Here is a 10,267-nt window from a genome sequence, read left to right on the forward strand (position 1 = left end):
CTTCTTCTTGCTGCATTAGTGGTCGGTGTTACTGTAATTAACCCCTTCATGCTGAATTATGAAGGGGTTAATAAGCACTGCCATTGGAAACTAATGCAGCATGAAGGGGTTAATTACCACTACTGCTGATAACCAATAGTACCTCGGGGGGGAGTGGAGGTATCTCCAATCTCCACTTCACCTGAGGACGTCTACGTGCATGAAACGCATAGGGGTGGAGATTTGACGCTGACCTGAGGTTGCCTGGGCTCTGGAGTGACTGGATGACAGCTGTGGCTATATTTCAAGCATTCGTGATCTCTGTGATTGGGGTATCTATATTTTCAGTAAAAAGATAGTGTTTACATTGGTGGCGAGCTAAAGTATGTTTTGAAAGATTTTGCACACTATAGCGACTCTTTTATTTCTTTTTCACATGCCAGTGAGTCACATTCACATTCGTCTATTATATGGTACACAGCTAATGTGGTATTGGAATTGTACATAATAATATAATCTTTAAGGGACAGCACACTCCTTTATATACACATTTAGTGGTTAATATTGAAGAAATTTACACAAATGCTGTGGGTTATTATTGCAGAAATTAGAACTAATGCTTGGGGTTATTATTGTGTAAACTGACACCACTGCTGGGGGTTATTATTGTGAAAACTGGCACCAATACTGGGGGTTATTATTGTGAAAACTGGCACCAATACTGGGGGTTATTATTGTGAAAACTGGCACCAATGCTGGGGGTTATTATTGTGCAAACTGGCACCAATCATGGGGGTTAAAGTGGTTGTATACTCCATTTTTTAACTTTTACCTACAGGAAAGCCTATAATAAGGCTTACCTGTAGGTAAAAAAAATATCTCCTAAACCTGTACGGTTTAGGAGATATTCCCCTCGGTATGTGCCGCTGACTGCAGCGGTGCATGCGCACAAGGGGTTTCTCGGCCTGAAAATCCGGCAGTGGCCGGCCGGCCGGAATGAAATCTCCCGCGCGCATTCGCGCAGGAGTGACGATATCGCGGCTCCGGCCACTCACAGCGCCGGAGCCGCGATACCCGGAAGAAACGCGGAGGGAGCATGTCAGCTCCCTCGGCGTGGATCGGGCCAGATGTCGGGGCCTCGTTCTAAGGTAAGTATTTCATAATGAGCTAGTATGCGGTGCATACTAGCTCATTATGCCTTTTGCTTTGCAGGTTTAAAAAAATAAAAAATAAATGTGCGGGTTTACTACCGCTTTAATATTGTGAAAACTGGCACCAATGCTGGGGGTTATTATTGTGCAAACTGGCACCAATGGGGGTTATTATTGTGAAAACTGGCACCAATGGGGGTTATTATTGTGTAAACTGGCACCAATGCTAGGGGTTATTGTTCAAACTGGCACCAATGCTGGGGTTGACATTGCTGACCCCCTATATTAAGAAGCAGGACACATGCATGAGGCTTTTATTTTATTTTTTGGTTGAATAATAATGATTTGATTTGGTATATTTATATATATATACTTTTTGGTTAGGTTCTATTGGCAGATAGCATGTCTAATTTTATTTGTTTTATGTTTTTTTAATACACAATTAAAAAATTGTGTAGAATAATAATTGGCTATGTGATTTACTTCAAATGACAGTTTGGGAGTAGGCAGTTACATTTAAAAAAAATACAATGTAACATTAATAAGGGACACCAACATAGTTGTATCTTTAATTTTAAAAACTACAGGATAATGGTGCTGTGGTAACTTGCCCCAAAATAACAAGCATAATAATATTATTCTTGATCTCACTAGAAAAAAAAAGTCTTTGAAAATGTGTTTGCAATAACTCCATCGGTATCACCAGCAAAGCAGCTTCATTATTATCCCATTACAGAAGAAGAGAATTGTGCTCTGCATTTCCAGATTTCATAATTTGCCGCGTCACGAATGTTTATTCTCCATTAGGAACGCTCGTTTACAAGACCGACCGCTTCCGGCTCGTCCGGTGGATCGTACAAACGGTCGGATTTTCCACCAACAGCCTGTCATCACACATTTCCCGTCGGAAAATCCAAATGTGTGTACGAGGCTTAACTGTTTTTGTGTGCACTCTCTTTCATTATTTTTGTTCAGGACTTCAAAAAATGAAAACAAAAAAATGTTTTCCTTTTAGACCCCTATTCATATGTTTATTGGGTTAATCTTAACTACTTTCCTAAAATGTGTTTTTAAAGATCAAGACAGCTGGCATATACAATACTTTCTCATATTAGAAACACAGCTGAATGAGTCTTAGAATTATTTTTATTTTTTAAATAGACTACTTGTACACACCTTCTATTATTTCTATTCAGGATTTAAAAAAAAATAAAAAATGTTTTTTTTTTCTTTAGACCCCTTTCATATGTTTATCAAGCTAATCTTAACTATTTTCCTAAAAAAAAAAAGAAAAAAAATTGTTTTTAGAGCTCAAGACAGCTGACATATACAATACTTTCTCATATTAGACACAGCTGAACGAGTCTTAGATTTATTTTATTTTTATTTTTTTAATAGACTATTTGTACACACCTTCTATTATTTCTATTCAGGATTAAAAAAAATATATATATATATATATATATATATATTTTTTTTTTAGACCCCTTTCATATGTTTACCAAGCTAATCTTAAATATTTTCTTAAAAAAAAAAAAAAAATTATAAAAAAAAAAAGAATAATTGTTTTTAGAGCTCAAGACAGCTGCCATATACAATATTTTCTCATATTAGACACACAGCTAAATTAATCTTAGATTTTCTTTATTTTTTTTTAATAGACTATTTGTACACACCTTCTATTATTTCTGTTCAGGATTTTTTTTTTAAATGTTAAAAAAAATCTCTTTTAGCTCCCTTTCATATGTCTACCAACATAATCTTAACTAATTTCCGTAAAAAAAAAAATACTTTTTACAGCTCAAGACAGCTGGCATATACAATACTTTCTCATATTAGACACACAGCTGAATGAATCTTAGATTTTCTTTATTTTTGTAATAGACTATTTGTACACAACTTCTATTATTTCTATTCAGGATTTTTTTTTAAATTCTAAAAAATATATATCTTTTTTTTCTTGTAGACCCCTTTCACATGTTTGCCAAGCTAATCTTAACTATTTTCCATAAATAAATAAATAAATAAATAAATAAATAAAAAAGAAAATAATTGTTTTTAGAGCTCAAGACAGCTGGCATATAATAACTGTTTTCCTAAAAAAAAAAATTGTTTTTAGAGCTCAAGACAGCTGGCATATACAATACTTTCTCATATTAGACACACAGCTGAATGAGTCTCAGATTTTCTTTATTTTTTTAATAGACAATTTGTACACAACTTCTATTATTTCTGTTCAGGATTTTTAAAAAAAAAGTTTAAAAAAATCTTTTTTAGCCCCCGTTCATATGTCGGCCAAGCTAATCTTAACTATTGTCCTTAAAAAAATGTTTTTAGAGCTCAAGACAGCTGGCATATGCAATACTTTCTCATATTAGACACAAAGCTGAATAAATCTTATATTTTCTTTATTTTTGTAATAGACTATTTGTACACAACTTCTATTATTTTTATTCAGGATTTTAAAAAATTCTAAAAAATATTATTTTTTTCTTTTAGACCCCTTTCACATGTTTACCAAGCTAATCTTAACTATTTTCCTAAAAAAAAAGAAAATAATTGTTTTTAGAGCTCAAGACAGCTGGAATATACAATACGTTCTCATATTAGACACACAGCTGAATGAGTCTTAGATTTTAATAATTTTATTTATTTAATTTATATTTTATTTAATAGACTATTTGTACACACCTTCTATTATTTCTATTCAGGATTTAATTTTTTTTTTTTTAATATTTGTTTTTTTCTTTTAGACCCTTTCCCATGTTTACCGAGCTAATCTTAACTATTTTACTAAAAAAAAATATAAAAAAATAAAAATAATTGTTTTTAGAGCTCACTGGCTAATGCCGGCCATACACGGTTAGAATTTAGAAAGAATTTTTGAAACTTTCGAAAATCGTATCTAAGAATTTTTGTATGAATTTCGCACCATTAGTGCGAAAATTTGATTTTCACACGAAAATCGGCTGTTGGTACAGCCCGTACCAACAGCCGATTTTCGTGTGAAAATCAAATTTTCGCACCATTAGTGGGGATGTACCAACAGCCGATTTTCGTGTGAAAATCTAATTTGAGAAATGTTGGAAATTTTTTGAAAAATAAATGATTTTCTAATCAATGATGGGAGAATTGTGCGAGAAATGTAATAAGAAAAGAAAATTTACAGAGAGAGAAAAGAAGATTCCCGGCCACGAAAATTATTTTCTGTCGCAACGTGAAATGAAATAGAAGGCTTGGTCGGCTGAATTTCAAAAACCAATGGTGGCGCCATCGGATCACAAAAAACAACAACGAATTTTCTGATTTTGAAAAGAAAATTTGTTCGAAATTCGACCCATGTATGGCCTGTATAACACTCAGATTAGACAGACAGCTGAATGAGTCAAAAGAGTGACTCCTCCCCCTTATGACAACTCCCCCTCCATAGAAAAGACCATATAGAGCAGGGGGTCTCAAAGTGGCGGCCCTCCAGCTGTTACAAAACTACAAGTCCCATCATGCCTCTGCCTGTGGGAGTCATGCTTGTAATTGTTAGCCCTACAATGCCTCATGGGACTTGTAGTTTTGAAACAGCTGGAGGGCCGCCAGTTTGAGACCCCCTGATATAGAGACTCAATTAGAGAGAGACAAGCTGAAGAAAATCAGTTTGTGCTGTGCTATCTCTTTAGAAAACCATGTTATCGTTCAGTGACACCAGTCTCATGGGGGCACTCTGTGCAATAATTATTTAAGTAAAGATATAAAATATTCTAAATAAATAGTAAAACATCAATCAATAAATAAATCAATAGTTTGGTGATGTATCAACCTATTGAAAGCTCAGGACACATTTCAGCAGGATGTACGTTTCTTTATTGGCAGACAGCTGGCATACACAATACTTTTCTCATGTGTCGTGCACGGGTTGGTGCCGCTGTTGGGCTGGCATTGGACACCGATTATCCACAGCATTCAGGAAATTATTGTGGGCATTCTTCCGGGCGGATGCAGGGGCCGGACTGCCCGTCTCGGAAGATGTATGGTTTCACGCAGAAACAGCCCTGTACAATGTTCATTGTGCAGGGTATGCCTTCAACTCCATAGTTTTGACAATTGTCCTCGCAGGCAGTCCCATCGGCTCTCCAAGCCTGGTGATCGTATTTGCATCGGTGTTCTGTGGACAAGAGCGCAACTTACACGATCGCTAAAGCCAAACATTCACTTAATGTGAAACAGTTACCAACACCATTCACAAAATCATAAAAGCCACCGCACCATAACGCAATTTTTTACTTTCTGCTGTAAAACACATACAATAAGTAGTAGGGGGTGCTTTCTAACTGTGGGGGGGGAGGTGCTTTGACTGGGGGAAAACAGAGCTCTGAGTTTCCGCTTAGCGGAAACACAAGATCTCAATTTTAGCCTTTGGCAGAACGGCGATCTGCCCCGTTTACATAGGCAGACCACCGTTCTGCCTCTCCTTGGAAGGATCGGCCGGTTCCGGCGGACGTCACGTCTGCTGGACCCGCTGATTGGCTCCCGCTGTGTCCAGTCACAGTGGGAGCAGGTCGGCCCAGACCCGGGAAGAAGCCACGACCTTGCGTTGTTTCGTGCCACGGTAAATGTGCGGTGGGCGGTGCGGAAGCGTCTCAAAAAAAAGACCCGACAGAGAAAGACCCCTTTGCCCTTCCTGCAGAGGTCTGATAACTCCTCCCCCTTCTGAGTCAGAGCTACAGCTCTCCAATCAGCAAGCCTCATTCTCCTCGCTGGTGGGTAAGTTGTAGCTCTGACTGCGGCAGAAGGGCATGCCAGACCTCTGTAGAGAGATTTTTGCTTCCCTACTCAGCAGCATGGATCATTCTCTGCAGCATGCTGGCAGGGGATAGGATTTTCTACTCAGGCTGAGGCTGCTTTCTACAAGGGCCTGGCACACTTTTTCTGTTGATAATCCTAGAATGTAGTTATCCGATTTATTCTTAACCGCTTCAGCCCCGGAAGATTTTACCCCCCCCCTTCCTGACCAGAGCACTTTTTTGCACCGCTTTAACTGACAATTGCGCAGTCATGCGACGTGGCACCCAAACAAAATTGACGTCCCTTTTTCCCCACAAATAGAGCTTTCTTTTGGTGGTATTTGATCACCCCTGCGGTTTTTATTTTTTGCGCTATAAGCAAAAAAAGAGCGATCATTTTGGAAAAAAAAACATTATTTTTTACTTTTTGCTATAATAAATATCCCCAAAAATATATTAAAAAAAATTTCCTCAGTTTAGGCCGAATTGTATTCTTCTACATATTTTTGGTAAAAAAAAAATCGAAATAAGCGTATATTGATTGGTTTGCGCAAAAGCTATAGCGTCTACAAAATAGGGGATTGGTTTATGGCATTTTTATTTTAATTTTTTTTTTATTAATTATGGCGGCGATCTGCCATTTTTATCGTGACTGCGACATTATGGCGGACACATCGGGCGCTTTTGACTCTATTTTGGGACCATTGTCATTTATACAGCGATCAGTGCTATAAAATTGCATTGATTACTGTGTAAATGACACTGGCAGGGAAGGGGTTAACCACTAGAGGGGCGATGAAGGGGTTAAGTGTGTCCTAGGGAGTGATTCTGTGGGGGGGGGATGGGCTTCAAGTCACATGACAGCGATCACTGCTTACGAAGACAGGGGGCGATGATCTCTGTCATGACACAAGGCAGAATGGGAAAATGCCTTGTTTACATAGGCATCGGCTCTCATGCTCATTTGCCCACCACTGCCATCGTGCCGACGTATATTGACGCGCAGCGGTCGCCAAGTGGTTAAAGATCAATTGGGCTTTCATGTAGACTTTAGTTGTTTTTGGCTCAGTGATGGCCGCTCCATTAGGCCCAGTCCCTAATCCATGGGCCCAGCCCCTAATCTACCCCTAGGCTGACTTACCTTTCCCTGGATGGGCCTGGCACACTGCAAGCAGCGCTGTGAGGAGAGACAGAAGAGAAGAGTTGAATTAGTTCTGAATGAGGACAATATGTACAATTACTCTATTCCTTATCCGTGACAGTTTTGTTTGTTGACTATGCAATAAATATGAGTGATACACTATTGTGTCAAAAGTATTGGGACATCTGCCTTTACAAGCACATGAACTTTAATGACATCCCAGTCTTAGTCCATAGGGTTCAATATTGAGTTGGCTCCGCCCTTTGCAGCTATAACAGCTTCAACTCTTCTGGGATGGCCGTTCACAAGGTTTAGGAGTGTGTCTATGGGAATGTTTGACCATTCTTCCATTTGTGAGGTCAGGCACTGATGTTGGACGAGAAGGCCTGGCTTGCAGTCTCTGCTCTAATTCATCCCAAAGGTGTTCTATTGGGTTGAGGTCAGGACCCAGCTTCAACTCTTCCGGGAAGGCCGTCCACAAGGTTTAGGAGTGTGTCTATGGGAATGTTTGACCATTCTTCCAGAAGTCCATTTGTGAGGTCAGGCACTGATGTGGATGAGAAGGCCTGGCTCACAGTCTCCACTCTAATTCATCCCAAAAGTGTTCTATCAGGTTGAGGTCAGGACTGTTCAGCCAGTCAAGTTCCTCCACCCCAAACTCGCTCATCCATGTCTTTATGGACCTTGTTTTGTGCACTGGTGGGCAGTCATGTTGGAACAGGAAGGGGCTGTCCCCAAACTGTTCCCACAAAGTTTGGAGCATGAAATTGTCCAAAATGTCTTGGTGTGCTGACGCCTTAAGATTTCCCTTCACTGGAACTAATAAATACAATATACAGCAGAACACATTATCACCTGAGCAGTGCACAGTGATCAGCATTTGTAGGGCTCAGATACACAATATTATTTTAAATTCTCAAATTTATATATTTTTTTTTAGTTTTCACTCACCCAGTGTGACAATGAGAAGGATGCCGGTGACTCTCATCTTTTTTATTTTGCTGCAAATTTTCTAAAATAACATAAACAATAAATATTAAATCTGCCTCTAGAAACAAGTACATGTTATCTTTTGATAATCTTTTGTTTTTTAAGAAGCTTTAATGGCAAAAAAAAAAAAGAAAAAAAAAGAGAAGTATAATAAAAATATAGAATTCTTTCGGAAGCACATCCACCTGTTTTCAGAGACATTTTAACCTTAAAATTCAAAAACTCTGATGCTGCGTGGGTTAATATTTAAACAGGCAATCCACTCTATATTGCTACAAATCGCTGAGTTTCTTTTATAAATACTTTCTTATAAACAAACGTATTTAACCACTTCAGCCCCGGAAGGATTTACCCCCCCTTCCTGACCAGAGCACTTTTTACGATTCGGCACTGCGTCGCTTTAACTGACAATTGCGTGGTCGTGCGACGTGGCTCCCAAACAAATTTGAAGTCCTTTTTTCCCTACAAATAGAGCTTTCTTTTGGTGGTATTTTATCACCTGCGCGGTTTTTATTTTTTGCGCTATAAACAAAAAAAGAGCAACAATTTCGAAAAAAAAAAAACACATTATTTTTTACATTTTGCTAAAATAAATATCCCACAAAAATATATAAAAAAAAACAATTTTTTTCCTCAGTTTAGGCCAATAGGTATTCTTCTACAAATTTTTGGTAAAAAAAAAATCGCAATAAGTGTTTATTGATTGGTGTGCGCAAAAGTTATAGCGACTACAAAATAGGGGATAGTTTTATGGCATTTTTATTAATAATTATTTTTTTTTTTCTAGTACTGGCGGCGATCAGTGATTTTTATCATGACTGCGACATTATGTCGGACACATCGGACAATTTTGACAAATTTTTGGGACCATTGGCATTAATACAGCGATCAATGCTTTAAAATTGCATTGATTACTGTAAAAAGTTCACTAGCAGTGAAGGGGTTAACCGCTAGGGGGCGGGGAGGGGTTAAGTGTGTCCTGAGCAGTGATTCTAACTGTCTGGGGGATGGGCTAGCAGTGACGTGACACTGATCGCTGCTCCCGATGACAGGGAGCAGACGATCAGTGTTCCTGTCATTAGGCAGAACAGGGAGATGCTGTTTACATCGGCATCTCCCCGTTCTTCAGCTTTGCGACGCGATCGCGGGTATCCCAGCGGCGATTGAGTCCGCGGGTCTAGCGGGCATGGTCACGGAGCTCGTGTCAGGCGTGCACGGTTGGAAATTCAAAGTAAAGTACAGGTATGTTATTTTGCCCAGCCGTTGCCATTCTGCCAACGCATATATGCCGACAGCGGTCGGCAAGTGGTTAAAGCTCTCTTTTCTGTCTATTAAAATAGCTTTAAAGTGGAGTTTCACCCAAAAATGGAACTTCCGCTTTAAGAGAAGGTGACCCCCTGACATGCCATATTTGGCATGTCATTTTTTTCCCCGGAGGAGCGGATACCTTCTTTTTAGAGGGTCCCAGCTACCACTTCCTCCTGGCGCACCCGAGATCACCCCTCCCCCTCCTTCTCGGAAATCTGGGACAAGTCACAGGTCTCAGATGATTGCCCGGCCAGTCACGGCGCACTGCGAGGCTGGCGCATGCACAGTGCGTGCCCAGCTGTGAAGCCACAGCTGGGCGCCCACAGTTACAATGCCGGCGCCACAGAGAGGAGGAGGGAAAAGCGGGGCTTCATTCCCCCACATCGCTGGACCGAGGGACAGGTAAGTGTCCGATTATTAAAAAATAAATAAAAAAATTAAAAGTCAGCAACTACAAATACTGCAGCTGCTGACTTTAATTTTATTTTTTTTAAGCGGAACTCTGCTTTAAATTATTATATATATCATTGGATTTCTTTGAAAAGTTACTTTGTTTTAATTTATTACAGAATAAAATATCTTTCTCCAAAGAAGTTTAATATTTAAATGTTAAAGGTGTTTCCTTCCCATCAGTTGTTTTTTTTTTTTTTTTTTCAATCACTGTAGCCAATCAAAAAAGAAAAAAAACTGAAATCTAACAAAGCGTAGAATATTTTAGAGGCACTTACACCTGTTTCCAGAGACATTTTAACCTAAAATTTTGACAAATACGATGCTGCATGGAGTCATTTTTATTTTAAAAAAAAACTGCTCTATTTTGTTACAAATTACTATGTTTCTTTTATAGATACTTAAACAAATTTACTTAAAACCCTAATTAAAATCACATATTATATTCATTGGTATACATTCTTTCGTTACTT

The 10,267-nt window shown here is 38.7% G+C and overlaps 1 long non-coding RNA gene across 1 annotated transcript in view; it reads right to left on the reverse strand.

Moving 5' to 3' along the window:
* Positions 1–4,968: 4,968 nt before the first annotated feature.
* LOC143933085 (uncharacterized) overlaps positions 4,969–10,267 on the reverse strand; it is a 6,155-nt gene continuing 856 nt past the window's right edge. The window contains exons 2-4 of the long non-coding RNA XR_013263003.1: positions 7,998–8,058; positions 7,047–7,082; positions 4,969–5,286 (exon numbers count right to left, since the gene is read on the reverse strand). This is a non-coding gene — a long non-coding RNA (uncharacterized LOC143933085). The remainder of the gene's footprint in view (positions 5,287–7,046; positions 7,083–7,997; positions 8,059–10,267) is intronic.

Source organism: Lithobates pipiens, unplaced genomic scaffold (genome assembly GCF_037356315.1).
Source record: "Lithobates pipiens isolate NorthernLeopardFrog02 unplaced genomic scaffold, aLitPip1_a1.2 Scaffold_27, whole genome shotgun sequence".
NCBI lineage: Eukaryota > Metazoa > Chordata > Amphibia > Anura > Ranidae > Lithobates > Lithobates pipiens.